The sequence below is a fragment of the Pongo abelii genome, chromosome 23, assembly GCF_028885655.2.
Source record: "Pongo abelii isolate AG06213 chromosome 23, NHGRI_mPonAbe1-v2.0_pri, whole genome shotgun sequence".
Taxonomy (NCBI): domain Eukaryota; kingdom Metazoa; phylum Chordata; class Mammalia; order Primates; family Hominidae; genus Pongo; species Pongo abelii.
The window spans coordinates 12,178,767-12,197,283 of record NC_085929.1 but is presented as its reverse complement, the minus strand read 5'-3'; positions in this window follow the sequence as shown (position 1 = coordinate 12,197,283).

Below are 18,517 nucleotides of genomic sequence, written 5' to 3'. Positions count from 1 at the left end.
GGAATGCAATGTGGAATGGAATGGAAAGGAATGTGGAACAGAATGTGGAGTGCAATCTGGAATGGAATGGAATGGAATGTGGAATGGAATGTTGAATGGGATGGAATCGAATGTGGAATGGAATGTAATGGAATGTGGAATGGAATGAGGAAAGGAATGGAATGGAATGTGGAATGGGAGGGAATGCAGGGTGGAAGGGAATGGAATGGAATTGAATTTTGAATGAAATGGAATGGAATGGAAAGTGGAATGCAATGGAATGGAATGAGGAATGGAATGGAATGTGGAATGCAATGTGTAATGGAATGGAATGGAAAGTGGAAGGGAAAGTGGAGTGAAATGGAATGAGGAATGGAATGGAATGGAATGGAAAGGAATGTGGAATGGAATGGAGTGCGATGTGGAATGGAATGAAATAGAAAGTGGGAAGGAATGTGGAATTGATTGGATTGGATTTGAATGGAATGTGGAATGGGATAGAATGGAATGGAATTTGAAACGGAAATAGAATGGAATGTTTAATGCAATGGAGTGCAACTCGGACTGGTATGGAATGGGATATGGAATGGAATGGAATCCAATGTGGAATGGAATGGAATGCAATGTGGAACGGAAGTTGGAATGGAATGGAATGAAATGTGAAATGGAATGGAATGGAATGTGGAACGGAATGAAATGGAATGGAATGTGGAATGCAATGGAATGGAATGGAAAGGAATGCTTAATGGAATTTAATGGAAAGTGAAATGGGATTGAATGGAATGTGAAATGGAATATGAAATGGAAAGGGTAATGGAATGGAATGGAATAGAACTGAATGTGGAATGGAATGGAAAGTTGAATGGATTGTGGAATGGAACGTGGAGTGGAATGGATTGGAATAGTACGGAATGTGGAAACGAATGGAATGGAATGGAATCTGGAATGGAATGGAATGGAATCTGGAATAGAATGGAATGGAACGGATTGTGCAATGGAATGCAATGTGGAATGGATTGGAATGGAATGTGAAAAGGAACAGAGTGGGATGTGGAATGGAATGGAATGGAATGGAATGGAATGGAATGTGGAATGGAATGTGAAATGGAATGGAATGGAATGTGGAAGGGAATGGAATGGAATATTGAATGGAATGTGGGAAGCAATGCGGAACTATATGGAATGCAATGTGGAATGGAATGGAATGGAATGTGCAGTTCAATGTGGAAAGGAATGCAGTGGAAGGTGGAAAGGAATGTGGAAGGGAATGGAATGGAAAGTGGAATGCAATGAAATGGAATGGAATGTGGATGGGAATGGAATGGATGGAACAGAATGTGTAATAGAATGGAATGGAATTGAATGTGTAATGAAATGAAATGGAATGTGGAATGGAATGGAATGGAATATGGAAAGCAATGGATTGGAATGTGGAACGCAATGTGGAATGGAATGGAATGGAATGTAGAAGGGAATTTGAAATGGAATGGAATGTGGAATGGAATTAAATGGAATAGACCCGAATGTGGAATGGAGTGGAATGGAGTGGAATATGAAATACAAATAGTATGGAATGTTTCATGGAATGAAATGGAATGTGGAATGAAATGGAATGGGATGTGAAATGGAATGGAATGTGGAATGGTATGTTGAATGGAATGGAAAGGAATTTGGAATGGATTGTAATGGAATGTGGAATGGAATCTGTAATGGAATAGAATGGAATGTGAAATGGAATGGAATGGAAAGTGGGATTGAATGCGAAATGGAATGGAACGGAATGGAGTGGAATGCGGAATGCAATGGAATGTAATAGAATGTGCAATGGAAACTGAATGGAAAGTTTAAGGAAATGGAATGGAATGTGGAATGGAATGGAATGGAATGTGGAATGGAATGGAATGGAAAGCGGAATGCAATGCAAAGGAACCGAATGTAATGTGGAGTGTAATGGAATGTGGAATGTAATGGAATGGAACATGAAATTGAATGGAATGAAATGTCGAATGGAACATGGAATGGAATGGAAAGTTGAATGGAATGTGGAATGGAACGTGGAATGGAAAGTAGTGGAATGGAATGTGGAAGGGAATGCAGTGGAATGTAATGTGGAATAGAATGGAATGTAATGGAATATGTAATGGAATGGAAAGGAATGGAATGTGGAATGGAATGTGGAGTGGAATGGAATGTGGAATGTAATGGAACGGAATGTGGAATGTAATGGAACGGAATGTGGAATGGAATGTGAAATGGAGTGGAAAGGACCGTGGAATGGAATGGAATGGAATGTGAAATGGAAAGTGGAATAGAATGCTATGAAACACAAAATGTAATGGAATGGAACTTGGAATGGATTGGAACGGAAGGTGGAAAGGAATTTAATTGAATGTTCAAGGGAATGACATTAAAACTGGACTGCAATGGAATAGAATGTGGAATGGAAAGTAATGGCAAGGAATGTGGAATGAAATGTGGAATGGAATTGCATGGAATGTAAAATGCAATGTGGAAATTAATGGAACGAAATGTGGAATAGAATGTGCAAGGGAACGGAATGGAATGCGGAATGAAACGAAATGGAATGGAGTGTTGAATGGATGCGAATGGAATGGAACGGAATGTTAAATGGAATGAAAAGGAATGGAATGAGGAATGGATTGGAATGGAATGTGGATAGAATGTGGAATGGAATGGAATGGAATGTGAAATGGAATGTACTGGAAGGTGGGATGGAATGTGGAATGGAATGGAAGGGAATGGAGTGGAATTGGGAATGGAATGGAATGGAATGGAATGTGAAATTGAAATAGAATGGAATGTTTATTAGAATGGAATGGAATATTTATTGGAATGGAATGGAATAGAATGTGGATTAGAATGGAATGGAATGGAATGGAATGGAATGCGGAATGGAAAGGAATGGAATGTGGAATGGAAAGGAATGGAATGGAATGGAATGTGGAATTGAATGGAATGGAACGTGGAATGGAATGGAATGCAATGTGGAATGGAATGGAATGGAATGGAATGTGGAATGGAATGAAAAGTAATGGAATGTGGAATAGAATGGAATGTAATGACAAATGGAATGGAATGGAACGTGGAAAAGAATGGAATGTAATGACAAATGGAATGGAATGGAATGGAATGGAATTGAAGGTGGAATGGAAAGTGGAATGCAATAGAATGGAATGTGGAATGGAACAAGGAATGCAAAGTAATGCAAAGTGGGATGGAATGTAATGGAATGTGGAATGTACGGGAATTGAAACTGGAATGCAATGGAATGGAATGTGGAAAGGAATGGAATGGCATGTAATGTGGAATGGAATGTGGAATGCTATGACATGGAAGGTGGAATGGAATGGAATAGAATCTGGAATGGAATGGAATGGAATGCGGAATGGAATGTTTAATGGAATAGAATGGAAAGTGCAACGGAATGGAATGTGGAATGGAAGGTAATGGAATCCGTGATGTAAAGTGGAATAGAATGGAATGTAATTTGGAATGGAATAGAATGGAATTTGGAATGGAATGTGGAATGGAATGGAGTGGAATGTGTAATGGAATCGAATAGAACGTGGATTGGAACGTGGAAAGGAACGTGGAATGGAAGGTGAAATGGAATGTGAAATGGAATGCGGAATGGAATGGAATGGAATCTGGAATGCAATGTGGAATGGAATGGAATGGAATGGAATGGAATGTGGAATCCAATGGAATGGAATGGAATTTGAAATGGAATGGAATGGAATGTGGAATGGAATGGAATGGAATGTGGAATGGAAAGGAATTGAATATGGAATTGAATGTGCAATGGAAAGGAATGGAATGTGGAATGGAATATGAAATGGAATGTAGTGGATCGTGGATTGTAACATGGAATGGAACGTCGAATGGAAGGTGGAATGGAACTTGGAAAGGAATGCAATTCAACGTGGAATGGGGTGCAACGGAAAGTGCAATGGAATTGAATGGAATGTAGAATGGAATGTGGAATGGAATGGAATGGAATTTGGAATGGACTGTGGAATGGAATTGAATGGAATGTGGAATGGAATGGAATGGAATTTGGAAAGGGATGTAGAATGGAATGGAATGGAATGGAATGTGCAATGCAATGTGGAAAGGAATGGAATGGAATGTGTACTGGAATGCGGAAGGGAATGGAATAGAATGTGGAATGCAATGGAATGGAACGGAATGTGGAATGGAATGGAATGGAACGGAACGGAATGTATAACGGAATGGAAAAGAATGGAATGCGGAATGGTATGGAATGGAATATGGAATGGAATGGAATAGAATGTGGAATGGAATGGAATGGAATGTGGAAAGCAATGGATTGGAATGTTGGAAGCAATATGGAATGGAATAGAATGGAATGTGGAAAGCAATAGAATGGAATGTAACGGAATGTGGAATGGTATGGAATGCAAAGGAATGTTTAGTGGAAATGTAATGTTTAATGGATTCGAATGGCATGTAGAATGGAATGGAATGGAAATTGGAATGGAATGGAATGGAATGTAGATTTGAATGGAATGGAACGTGGAATGGAATGGAATGGAATCGGTAATGGAATGGAATGTTGGATGGAATGGAATGGAATGTGGAATGGAATTTAATGGAATGTGGAATGGAAAGTGGAATGGAATGGAATAGAATGTGTTGTGGAATGGAATGGAAAGGGGGGTGAAATGTGGAATTGAATGGAAAGGAATGGAGTGGAAAGTGGAATGGAATGGAATGTAATGGAATGTTGAATGGAAATAGAATGGAACGTTTAATGGAATGGAAAGGAATGTGGATTGGAATGGAATGGAATGGAATGTGGAATGGAATAAGGAACGGAATGGAATGGAATGTGGAACAGAATGGAGGGGAATGTGGAAAGGAATGGAATGGAATGGAAATGAATGTGGAATGCAATGGAATGGAATGGAATGGAATGTGGAATGGAATGGAATGTAATGTGGAATGGAATGGAATGGAATGTGGAATGAAACGTGGAATGGAAAGGAAAGGAATGGAATGTGGATTGGAAGGCAAAGGAAAGGAATGTGGAATAAAATGCAATGTAATGGAATATGGAATGGAATGGAATGGTATGGAATGGAATGTGGAATGGAATGGAATGGAATGTGGAATTTAACGTAGAATTGAATGGAATGGAACGTGCAATGAAATGAAATGGAACGTGAAATGCAACGTGGAATGGAATAGAATGGAAATTGGAATGGAACGGAATGGAACGTGAAAGTGAATGGTATGGAAATTGGAATGGAATAAACTGGAACGTGGAAAGGAATGGAAAGGAATGGAATGTGGAATGTGATGGAATTGAAAGAGGAAGGCAAGGGAATGGAATGTGTAATGGAATGTTGTGGCATGGAAGCTGATATGGAATGTGCAATGGATTGGCATGCAATGCGGAATGGAATGGAATGGAATGTGGAATAGAATGGAAAGGATTGTGGAATCTAATGTGTAATGGAATGGAATGGAACATAGAATGAAACTGGAATGGAATGCAATGGCATGTAGAATGGAATAGATTGGAATTTGGAATGGAAAGTGGATTGGAATGGAATGGAATGTGGAATGGAATGGAATGGAATGTTGAATATAATGGAACGGAACGTCAAATGGAATGTGGAATATAACGTGGAATGGAAAGTGAAATGGAACGTGCAATGGAAAGCGGAATGGAATGGAATGGAATGTGGAATGAAATGTGGAATAGAATGTATTGGAATGTGGAATGTAATGTGGAATGGAATGGAATGGAACGTGGAATGGAATGGAAGGGAATGTGGAATGGAACGTGCAATGAAATCGAATGGAATGTGGAATGGAATTTGAAATGGAAAGGAATGGAATGTGGAATTGAATGTGGAATGGAAAGGAATGGAATGTGCAATGCAATGAAATGGAATGTGGAATGACATGGAATGGAATGTGGAATGGAATGTGGAATGGAATGGAATGGATTGTGGATTGGAATGTGCAATGGAATGGAATCGATTGGAAATGAATTTGAAATGGAATCGAATGGAATGATAAATGCAACGGAATGGAATGTGGAATGGAATGGAATGGAATATGGAATGGAATAGAATGGAATGTTGGATGGAACGTGTAATGTAAAGGAATGTGGAATGGAATTTAATGGAATGGAATACGGAATGGAATTGAAAGTGGAATGGAAGGGAATGGAATGTGGAATGGAGGAGGGAATAGAATAGAATGGAATGTGAACTGCAATGGAATGGAATGTCGAAAGGAATCGAATGCAATGTGGAATCGAATGTGGAATGGAATGCAAAGGATTGTGAAATGGAATGGAATGGAATGTGGAATGGAATGTGGAATGGAATTGAATGGAATGTGAAATGGAATTGAAAGGAATCTGGAATGGAATGGAATGGAAAGTTGAATGGAATGGAATAGAATGTGGAAAGGAATGTGTAATGGAATTGAATGTGGAACGGAATGGAATAGAATGGAATGTGGAACAGAATGGAATGGAATTTGGAAAGCAAATTTGAATGGAGTGGAATGGAATGTGGAATGGATTGGAATTGAAAGTGGAATGGAGTTTGGAATGGAATGGAATGTGGAGTGGAATAGAATGAAAAGGAATGTGAAATGGAAAGGAATGGAATGAGGAATGCAATGGAATGGAATGTGGAATGGAATGTGGAAAGTAATGGAATGTGGAATGGAATTTGGAATGGAATGGAATGGAATGGAGAATTGAACGTGGAAAGGAATGGAATGCAATGTGGAATGGAATGCGGAATGGAATGGAAAGGGAAGTGGAATGGAAAGGAATGGAATGTGGAATGTAATGGAATGGAATGGGGAATTCAAAGGAATGGAATGGAATGGAATGTGGAGTGGAATGGAACGGAATTGAATTTGGAATGGAATTGAAAAGGATGTGCAATGGAATTTACAATGGAAGGTTGAAAGCAATGGAATGGAATGCAATGTGGAACGGAATGGAATGGAATGTGGAATGGAATGGAATGGAATGTGGAATGGAATGGAGTGCTATGTGCTATGCAATGTGCAATGGAATGGAATGGAATGGAATGAGGAATGCAATGTGGAATGGAGTGGAATGGAATGGAATGTGGAATGGAATGGAGTGCTATGTGGTATGCAATGTGCAATGGAATGGAATGGAATGGAATGAGGAATGCAATGTGGAATGGAATGGAATGGAATGTGGAACATAATGGAATGGAATGTGGAATTGAATGGAATGGAATGTTGAAAGGAATGGGGAATGGAATGTAATGGAAAGTGGAATGGAACTTGGAATGGAATGTGGAATGGAATGTTGAATGGAATGGAATGAATTATAGAATGGAATTGAATAGAATGAAATGGAATGTGGAATGGAATGGAATGTGGAATGGAATGGAATGGAATGTGGAATGGAATGGAACGTGGAATAGAAGGCAGTTGAATTTGGAATGGAATGGAATGGGACGTAGAATCGAATGGAATGGAATCGGAAATGTAATGGAATGGGATGGAATATGGACTGGAATGGAATTTAATTGAATGTGGAATGGAATGTGGCACGTAATGCAGTGGAATGGAATGTGGCATGGAATGTGGAATGGAATGGAATGCAAACTAGAATAAAACGAGGAAAGGAATTGAATGGAACATGGAGTAGAATGGAATGCAACGTGGAATGGAATGGAATGGAATATAGAATGAAATGGAATGAAAGTGCAAAGCTGTGGAATGGAATGTGGAATGGAATGGAATGGAATGGAATGTGGACTACAAACTAAGTGAATGGAATGGAAACTGGAATGGAATGTGGAAAGGAACGGGGAATGGAATGTAATGGAACGTGGAATGGAAATTGGAATGGAATGGGAAATGGAATGTTGAATGGAATGGAATGGGTTATAGAATGGAATTGAATGGAATGGAATTGAATGTGGAATGGAATGGAATGGAATGGAATGGAATGGAATGGAATGGAATGTGGAATGGAATGGAATGTGGAATAGAATGGAGTGGAATTTGGAATGCAATGTAGTGGGATGTAGAATAGAATGGAATGGAATAGAGAATGGAATGGAATGGGATGGAATATGGACTGGAATGGAATTTAATTGAATGTGGAATGGAATGTGGCACGTAATGCAGTGGAATGGAATGTAGCATGGAATGTGGAATGGAATGGAATGCAAACTCGAATAAAACGTGGAATGGAATTGAATGGAAAATGTAGTGGGATGGAATGCAACTTGGAATGGAATGGAATGGAATATTGAATGAAATGGAATGGACAGTGCAATGCAGTGGAATGGAATGTGGAATGGAATGGAATGTGGACTGCAAACTAAGTGAATGGAATGGAAATTGGAATGGAATGGAACGGAAAGTGGAATGGAATATCGAATGGCATGGAATGGAATGTGGAATGGAATGGAATGTAATGGAATGTGGAATGCAATGGAATGGAATGGGGAATGAAATGGAAGGGAATATGGAATGGATTGGAATGCAATATGGAATGGAATGGAAAGGAATGTAATGTGGAATGGAATGTAATTGAATTGAGTGTGGACCGGAATGCAATGGAATGGAACGGAATGTGGAAAGGAAAGGAATGGAGAGTGGAATGGAGTGTGGAATGGGATGGAATTGAATGTGGAATGGAAATGAATGTGGAATGGAATGTAAATGAATGGAATGTGGAAGGGAATGGAATGTAATGTGGAATGGATTGGAACGCAAAGTGGAATGGAATGGAATAGAATGGAAAGTGGAATGCAATGGAATTTAATGGAATGGAAAGTGGAATGGAATGGAATGGTGTGTTGAGTGAAAAGGAATGTATAATGGAATGGAATGTGGAAAGGAATGGAATGGAATGTGGAATGGAAAGTGGAGTGAAATGGAACGGAATGTGGAATGTAATGTGAAATGGAATGCAATGGAATGTGGAATGGAATGAAATCGAACGCGCCATGTAATGGAATGGTAATTGGAATGGAAAGGAAAGGAATGTGGAATGCAATGGAATGCATTATCCAATGGAATGTGGGAGGGAATGGAATGGAATGGAATGGAATAGAATGGAAAGTCGAATGGAATGGAATGGAATGTGGAATGGAATGGAAAGGAAAGTGAAATAGAAAGTGGATGGGAATGGAATGGAATGGAATGGAATTTGGAATGAAATAGAACGGAATGGAATGGGATATGGAATGGAATGGAATGGAACGTGGAATGGAATTGAATGGAGCTTGGAATGGAATGTGGAATGGAATGGAATGGAACATGGAATTCAATGGAATGTGGAAGAGAATGGAATGGAATGTGGAATGGAATGTTAAATGGAATGGAATGGAATGTGGAATGGAAAGGAGAGGAATGTGTATTGGAAAGTGGAATGGAAAGGAATGGAATGTGGAATGGAATGTGGAATGGAATGGAATGGAATGTGCAAAGGAATGGAATTGAAAGTGGAAAGGAAGTTCGAATGGAATGTGGAAGGGAATGGGATGGAATGAAATGGAATGTGGAATGTAATGGAATGGAATGTGAAATGGAATGATACGTAATGGAATGGAATGAATTGTGGAATGTAATGGAATGGAATGTAGAGTTGTAGGGAAAGGAATGTGGAATGGAATCTGGAATGTAATTAAATGGAATGCAATCTGGAATGGAATATGGAATGGAATGGAATGGAATGTAGAAAGGAATGTGGAACGAAATGGAATGGAATGAAGAATTGAAAGCGGAATGGAACATGGAATGGAACGTCGAATGGAAGTTCGAATGGAACGTGGAAAGGAAGTCGGTATGGAACGTGGAATGGAATGGATGGAAGGGGGAATGGAATGGAATGGAATGTAGAATGGAATGGAATGGAATGTGTATTGGAATGTAATTGAACGCGGAATGGAATGAAATGTGGACTGGTATGGAACGGAATGGAATGTTGAATGGAATGGAATGGAATGTGGAATGACATGTGGAATGGAATGGAATTGAAAGGAATGTGGAATGAAATGTGGAGTGGAATGGAATGTAGAATGGAATGGAATGGAATGTGTATTGGAATGTAATTGAACGCTGAATGGAATGGAATGTGGACTGGTATGGAGAGGAATGGAATGTGGAATGGAATGGATTGGAATGTGGAATGACATGTGGAATGGAATGGAATGGAATGTGGAATGTAAAGTGGAATGGAATGGAAAGGAATGTGGAATCGAATGGAATGGAATCTGGAATGTAATGGAATGGAATGTGGAAAGGAATGGAATGGAATGTGGAATGCAATATGGGAGGGAATGGAATGGAATGTGGAATGGAATGGATTGGAATGTGGAATGACATGTGGAATGGAATGGAATGGAATGTGGAATGTAAAGTGGAATGGAATGGAAAGGAATGTGGAATCGAATGGAATGGAATCTGGAATGTAATGGAATGGAATGTGGAAAGGAATGGAATGGAATGTGGAATGCAATATGGGAGGGAATGGAATGGAATGGAACGGAATGGATTGTGGAATGGAATGGAAAGGAATGTTGAATTGAAAGGAATGCAACCTGGAATGGAATGTGGAATGGAATGGACTGTGGTATGGAATGTGGAATGGAATAGAATGGAATGTGTAGTGTAATGGAACAAAATGTTGAAAGGAATGGAATGGAATGGGCAATGCAATGGAAAGTAATTTGGAATGGAGTAGAATGGAATTGAATGTGGACTGGAATATATTGGAATGGAATGGAATGTGAAATGGAATGGAATGGAATGTGAAATGAAATGTGAAATGGCATGGAATTGAAGGTGGAATGTAATCGAATGGAATGTGGATTGCAATGGAATGGAATATGGAATGAAATGGAAGGGAATGTGGAATGGAATGGAATTGAATGTGAAATGGAACGGAATGCAATGGAATGTGGATTGGAAAGGAATGGAATGGAATTGTGTGTGGACTTCAATGCAATGGTATGGAATGGAATGTGGAATGGAATGGAATGGAAAGTGGAACGGAATGTGGAATGGAATGGAACGGAATGTGGAATGGAAATGAATGTGAAATGGAATGAAAATGAATGGACTGTGGAATGGAATGGAATGCAATGTGGAATGGAATGGAATACAAAGTGGAATGGAATGGAATGGAAAGTGGAATGGAATGTGGATTGGAATGGAATTTCATGGAATGGAATGTGGAATGGAATGGAAGGGTATGTTGAATGAAAAGGAATTTATAACGGAATGGAAACTGTAAAGGAATGGAATGGAATGTGGAATGGAAAGTGGAATGGAATGGAATGGAATGTGGAATGTAGAGTGAAATGGAATGGAAAGGAATGTGGAATAGAATGGAATCGAATGTGCCATGTAATGGAATGGAAATTGGAGTGGAAAGGAATGGAATGTGGAATGCAATGGAGTGGAATATCCAATGGAATGTGAGAGGGAATGAAATGGAATGGAATGGAATAGAATGGAAAGTCGAATGGAATGGAATGGAACGTGGAATGGAATGGAATGGAAAGTGGAATAGAAAGTGGATGGGAATGGAATGGAATGTGGAATGGAGTAGAATGGAATGGAATGGGATGTGGAATGGAATAGAATGGAATGTGGAATGGAATTTAATGGAGCTTGGAATGGAATGTGGAATGGACTGGAATGGAACATGGAATGCAATAGAATGTGGAAGGGAATGGAATGGAATGTGGAAAGGAATGTTAAATGGAATGAAATGGAATGTGGAATGGAATGCAGTGGAATGTTTATTGGAAAGTGGAATATAATAGAATGGAATGTGGAATGGATTGTGGAATGGAATGGAATGGATTCTGCAAAGGAATGGAATTGAAAGTGGAAAGGAAATTCGAATGGAAGGTGGAATGGAACGTGGAGTGGAAGGTGGAATGGAACGTGGAGTGGAAAGTGGAATATAAAGTGTAATGTGGAATGGAATGGTATGGAATGAGGAATGGAATGGAATGGAATGAGGAATGGAATGGAAGGATATGTGGAATGGATTGGAATGGAATGTGGAATGGAATGTGGAATGGAAAAGAATACAACGTGGACTTGAATGTGGAAGGGAATGGGATGGAATGGAATGGAATGTGGAATGTAAAGGAATGGTATGTGGAATGGAATGATATCTAATGGAATGGAATGCATTGTGGAATGGAATGTAATGGAATGTAGAATGGTATGGAATGGAATCTGGAATGGAATCTGGAATGTAAATAAATGGAATGGAATCTGGAATGGAATATGGAAAGGAATGGGTTGGAATGTAGAAATGTATGTGGAAAGAAATGGAATGGAATGAGGAATTGAACGCGGAATGGAACATGGAATGGAATGTGGAATGGAAGGTGGAATGGAACGTGGAATGGAAGGAGGTATGGAACGTTGAAAGGAATGGATGGAACGTGGAATGGAATGGAATGCAATGTAGAATGGAATGGAATGCAATGTGTATTGGAATGTAATTGAACGCGGAATGGAATGGAAAGTGGCCTGGTATGGAATGGAATGGAATGTGGAATGGAATGGAAAGGAATGTGGAATGACATATGGAATGGAATGGAAAGGAATGTGGAATCGAATGGAATGGAATTTGGAATGGAATGGAGTGGAATGTGGAATGGAATGGAATGGAATGTGAAATGCAGTATGGGAGGGAATGGAATGGAATGGAATGGAATGGAATGTGGAATGGAATGGAAAGGAATGGTGAATTGAAATGAATGCAACTTGGAATGGAATGTGGAATGGAATGGAATGGAACGGACTGTGGAATGGAATGTGGAATGGAATAGAATGGAATGTGGATTGGAATGGAACCGAATGTTGAGAGGAATCAATGGAAAGTGCAATGCAATGGAAAGTAATATGGAATGGAGTAGAATGGAATTGAATGTGGACTGCAATGGATTGGAATGGAATGGAATGTGGAATGGAATGGAATGGAATGTGGAATGAAATGTGAAATGGCATGGAATTGAATGTGGAATGGAATGGAATGGAATGTGGAATGCAATGTAATGGAATGTGGAATGAAATGGAAGTGATTGTGGAATGGAATGGATTTGAATGTGAAATGGAACGGAATGCAATGGAATGTGGATTGGAAAGGAATGGAATGGAATTGTGTGTGGACTGGAAAGCAATGGTATGGAATGTAAAGTGGAACGGAATGGAATGGAAAGTGGAATGGAATGTGGAATGGAATTGAATGGAATGGAATGGAACGTGGAATGGAATGTGGAATTGAATGGAATGGAAAATGGAATTGAATGTTGAATGGAATGGAATGGAATGTAGAATGGAATGTGGAATGGAATAGAATGGAATGTGGAATGGAACGGAATGAAATGCGGAATGGAACGTGCAATGGAATTGAATGGAAAGTGGAATGAAATGCAATTCAACGTGGAATGAAATGGAATGGATTTTGGAATGGAATATGTAATGGAATGGGATGGAACAGAATGGAAAAAGAAATGGAATGGAAAAGAATGGAATGCAATGTCGAATGGAATGTAATTGAATGTGTTATGGAATGGAATGGAATTTGGAATGGAATGTGGAGTGGAATTGAAGGCAATGTGGAATGGAAAGTGGAATGGCATGGAATGCAATGGAATGGAATGGAATATGGATTGGAATGGAATGGAATGTTGTATGGAATCGAATGGAATGTGGAAAGGAATGTAGTGCAGTGTGGAATGCAATGGAATGGAATGGAATCAGGAATGGAATGTGGAATGTACGGGAATGGAAGGGAATGGAATCTGGAATGGAATGGAATGGAATGGAACTTGGAAAATAATGGAATTGAAGGCGGAATGGAATAGAATGGAAAGTGGAATGGAATGGAATGGAACGCGGAGTGGAACAGAATGGATTGTGGACTGGAATGGAATGGAAAGGAATGTGGAACAGAATGGAATGTGGAATGGAATGGAATTCAATGGAAGGAAACGTGGAATGTAATGGAAGGTAAAGTTGAAAAGAATTGAATTGAATGTGGATAGAAATGGAATGGAAAGTGGAATGGAATGTAGACTTGAACATGGAATGGAAAGTGGGAAAGTGGAATGGAAAGTGGGAAAGTGGAATGGAATGTGATAGAACGTGTAATGGAAGGTGGAATGGAACGCTGAATGTAATGGAATGGAACGTGTAAAGTAATGTGGAATGGAAAGCGGAATGGAACTTGGAATGGAATGGAAGGGAATGTGAAATGGAATGGAATAGAATGTGGAATGGAATGGAATGGAATGTGGAATGGAATGGAATGGAATGGAATATGGACTGCCATGGAATGGAATGCGGAAAGAATGGAATGGAATGTGGAACGGAATGGAGTGGAAAGTGGAATGGAATGTGGAATGGATTGGAATGGAATGTGGAATGGAATTGAACGGAATGGAATATGGACAGGAAAAGAATGGAATGGAATGGTATATGGACTGCCATGGAATGGAGTGGACTGGAGTGTGGAAAGGAATAGAATGGAATGCGGAATGGAATAGAATCGAATGTGGAATGGAATGGAATGGAACGTGGAATGGAACGTGGAATGCAATGGAACGTAACATGGAATGGAACATGAAATGCTACGCGGAATGTAATGGGATGGATAGTGGAATAGAACGTAGAATGGAATGTGCAACGGAAAGTGGAATGGGATGTAGTGGAACGTGAAAAGGAACGTGGAATGGAACGTAGAATGTAATGGAATGGAACGCGGAATGGAACGTGGAATGCAATGGAATAGAACGAGAAAAAAATGCAATGAAATGCGGAATGGAATGGAATGGAACGTGGAATGGAATGGAATGGAATGGAATGTGGACTGCTATGGAATGGAATAGGGAAACGAATGGAAGTGAAAGTGGAAATGAATGGAATGGAATGCGGAATGGAATGTGGAATGGAATGGAATAGAATATGGAATGCAATTAAATGTAATGGAAAGTGGACTGGAATGTAATGAAATGGAATGGAAAGTGGAGTGGAAAGGAATTGAATGTGGAAAGGAATGTTGAATGGCATGGAATTGAATGGAACATGGAATATAATGGAACGGAACATGGAATGGAAAGGAATGGAAGGTGGAAAGGAATGGAATGGAACGTGGAATGGAATGGATAGTGGAATGAATTGTAATGTGGGATGGAATGGAAAGTGGAATTGAATGGAATGCAATGTTGAAGGGAATGGAATGGAATGCAACGAGAAATGGAATATGGATTGGAATGGAAAGGTATGTGGAATGGAATGGAATCAAATGTGTAACGGAATGTGGAATGGAATGGAATGGAATGGGGAATGGAATGGAATGGAACGTGGAATGGAATGGAATGGAAGGTGGAATGGAGAGCAAATTAAAGTGGAATGGAATGTGCAATGGAATGGAATGGAATGTGGAACGGAATGGAATGGAATGGAACGAGGACAATAATGGAACAGAATGCAGAACGGAATGGAATGGAACGTGGAATGTAACGGAATGGAAGGTGGAATGGAATGGAATGGAATTTGGAGTGGATTGGAATGGAATGAAATGTGGAATTGAATGGAATGTGGAATGGAATGGAATGGAAAATTGAATGGAATGGAAGGTGGAATTTAAAGGAATGGAATGTGGAATGGAATGGAATGGAACAGAATGGAAAGTGGAAAGGAATTGAATGGAATGTGGAATGGAATGGAATGGAATGTGGAATTGAATGGAATGGAATTTGGAATGCAAGGGAATATAATGCAATAGAAGGGTACATGGAATAAAATGGAATGGAACGTGTAATGGAATGGAATTGAAGGTGGAATGGAATAGAATGGAAGGTGGAATTGAACGGAATAGAAAGTGGAATGAAATGGAATGTAAAGTGGAATGGAATGGAATATGGGATGGAATGGAAAGTGGAATGTAAAGGAACGGAATGTGGAAGGGAAAGGAATGGAATAAGGAATGCAATGGAATGGATTGGAATGAGGAATGCAATACGGAATGAAGTGTGGCAATGAATGAAAGGGAATGTGGGATGGAATGGAATGGAATGTGGAATGGAATGTAGAATGGAATGGAACGGAATGTGGAATGGAATGGAATGGAATGGAACGTGGAATATAATGGAACGGAACGTGTAATGGAATGGAATGGAAGGTGGAATGGAATGGAGTGGAACGTGGAATGGAATGGAATGGAATGGAATGTGGAATTGAATGGAATGTGGAATGGAATGGAATGTGGAATGGAATGGAATGTGGAATGAAATGGAATGGAATGTGGAATGGATTCCAATGCAATTTGGAATGGAGTGAAATGGAATGGAATGAGGAATGGAAAATGGAATGGAATGGAAAGGAATGTGGAATGCAATGGAATGGAATGTGGAACGGAATGTGGAATGAAACGGAATGGAATGTGGAATGCCAGGTGGAATGGAATGGAATGGAATGTGCAATGGAATGGAATGGAATGGAAAGTGGAATACAAAAGAAAGGAACGCGAAATGGGATGGAATGGAACGTGGTAGGTAATGGAATGGAATGAGGAATGCAATGGAATGGAATTTCGAGTGGAAGGGAATGGAATGGAAAGTGGAATGGAATGAAATGGAAAGTGGAATGTAATGGAAAGTGGAATAGAAAGGAATGGATCTTGGAATCGAATGGAAAGGGAAGGAATAGAATGGAAAGAAATGTCAAAAGGAGTGGAATGGAAAGTGGAATGGAATGCGGAATGGAATGTAGAATGGAATGTGGAATGGAATGGAAAGGAATGTGCAATGGAATGGAATGTGGAACGGAATGTGGAAAGGAATGGTATGGAATATGGTACATAATAGAATGGACTTTGTAATGGAATGGAAAGGAACGGAATGGAATGTGTAATGGAATGGAATGGAATGTCGAATGGAATGTGGAATGGAATCGAATGGAATGTAGACTGGAATGTGGAATGGAATGGAAAGGAAAGTGAAATGGCATGTGTAAAGGAGTGGAATGGAATGTGGAATGGAATGTGGAATGGAATGCTGAATGGAATGTATAATGGAATGGAACACAATGTGGAATGCAATGGAAAGTAATGGAATGTGGAAAGGAATGTGGAATGGAATGCAATGAATGGAATTGGATGGAATGGAATGTGGAATGGAATGCGGAATGGAATGTGCAACAGAATATAATGGAATGCAATATGGAACGTAATGTGGAATGGAGTAGAAAGGAATGGAAAATGGAATGGAATGTGCAATGGAATGGAATGGAATGTGGAATGGAATGTGTAAAGGAATGGAACGGAATGTGGAATGCAATGTGGAAGGGAATGTGGAATGGAATGTGGAATGGAATGGAATAGAATGTGGAATGCAATGGAATGGTATGGAATGTGGAAAGGTATGTCTAATGGAATGGATTAATAGAATTGGATGGAATGGAATGTGGAATGGAATGCGGTATGCAATGTGGAATGGAATATTGTGGAATGGAATGTGGAACGGAATGTGGAATTACAGTATAACGGAATGAAATATGGTATGGAATGTGGAATCGAATGGAATGGAATGTGGAATTGAATGGAATGGGATGTGGAGTGGAATGGAATCGATAGTGGAATGGAAGGAGGAATGGAAATTGGAAGGAAACGTGGAATGGAACGTGGAATGGAACTTTCAATGTAATGTGGAAAGCAATGTGGAATGCACTGTAGAATTGAAAGGAATGGAATGTAGAATGGAATATAATGTAATTTGGAATGCAGTGGAATGGAATATGGAATGAAATGTGGAATGGAATGGAATGGAACGCGGATTGGAAAGGAATGGAATGGAAGGTGGAATGGAATTGAATATAATGTGGAATGTGCTGTGGAATGGACTGGAATGGAACATAGATTGGAATGTGGAATGGAAAGGAATAGAATGTGGAATGGAATGTGGAATCGAATATGGAATTGAATGGAAAGTTATGGAATGTGGAATGGAATGGATTGGAAAGTGGAATGGAATGGAATGGAATGTGGAATGGAATGGAATCGAATGTGGAATGGAATGCAATGGAATGGAATGCGCAATGGTATTGAATGGAATGTGGAATGGAATGTAATTTAATGGAATGGAATGTGGAATTGAATGGAATGAAAAGTGGAATGGAATGGAATGGAATGTGGAATGGAATGGAATGGAATGGAGTGAAAGGTGGAATGGAATGTGAAATTGAATGTGGAATGGAAAGTGGAATGGAATGAAATGCAAAGTGGAGTGAGATGGAATGGAACGTGGAATGGAATGGAATGGAACGTGGAATGGAAAGTGGAATGGAATGGAATGGAAAGTGTCAAGCAACGTGGATTAGAACACGGAATGCAACGTGGAAAGGAACGTGGAATGGAATGGAATGCAATGTTGAATGGAATGGAATGGAATTGAATGTGGAATGGTATGGAATGGAATATACAATGTAACGTGGAATGGAG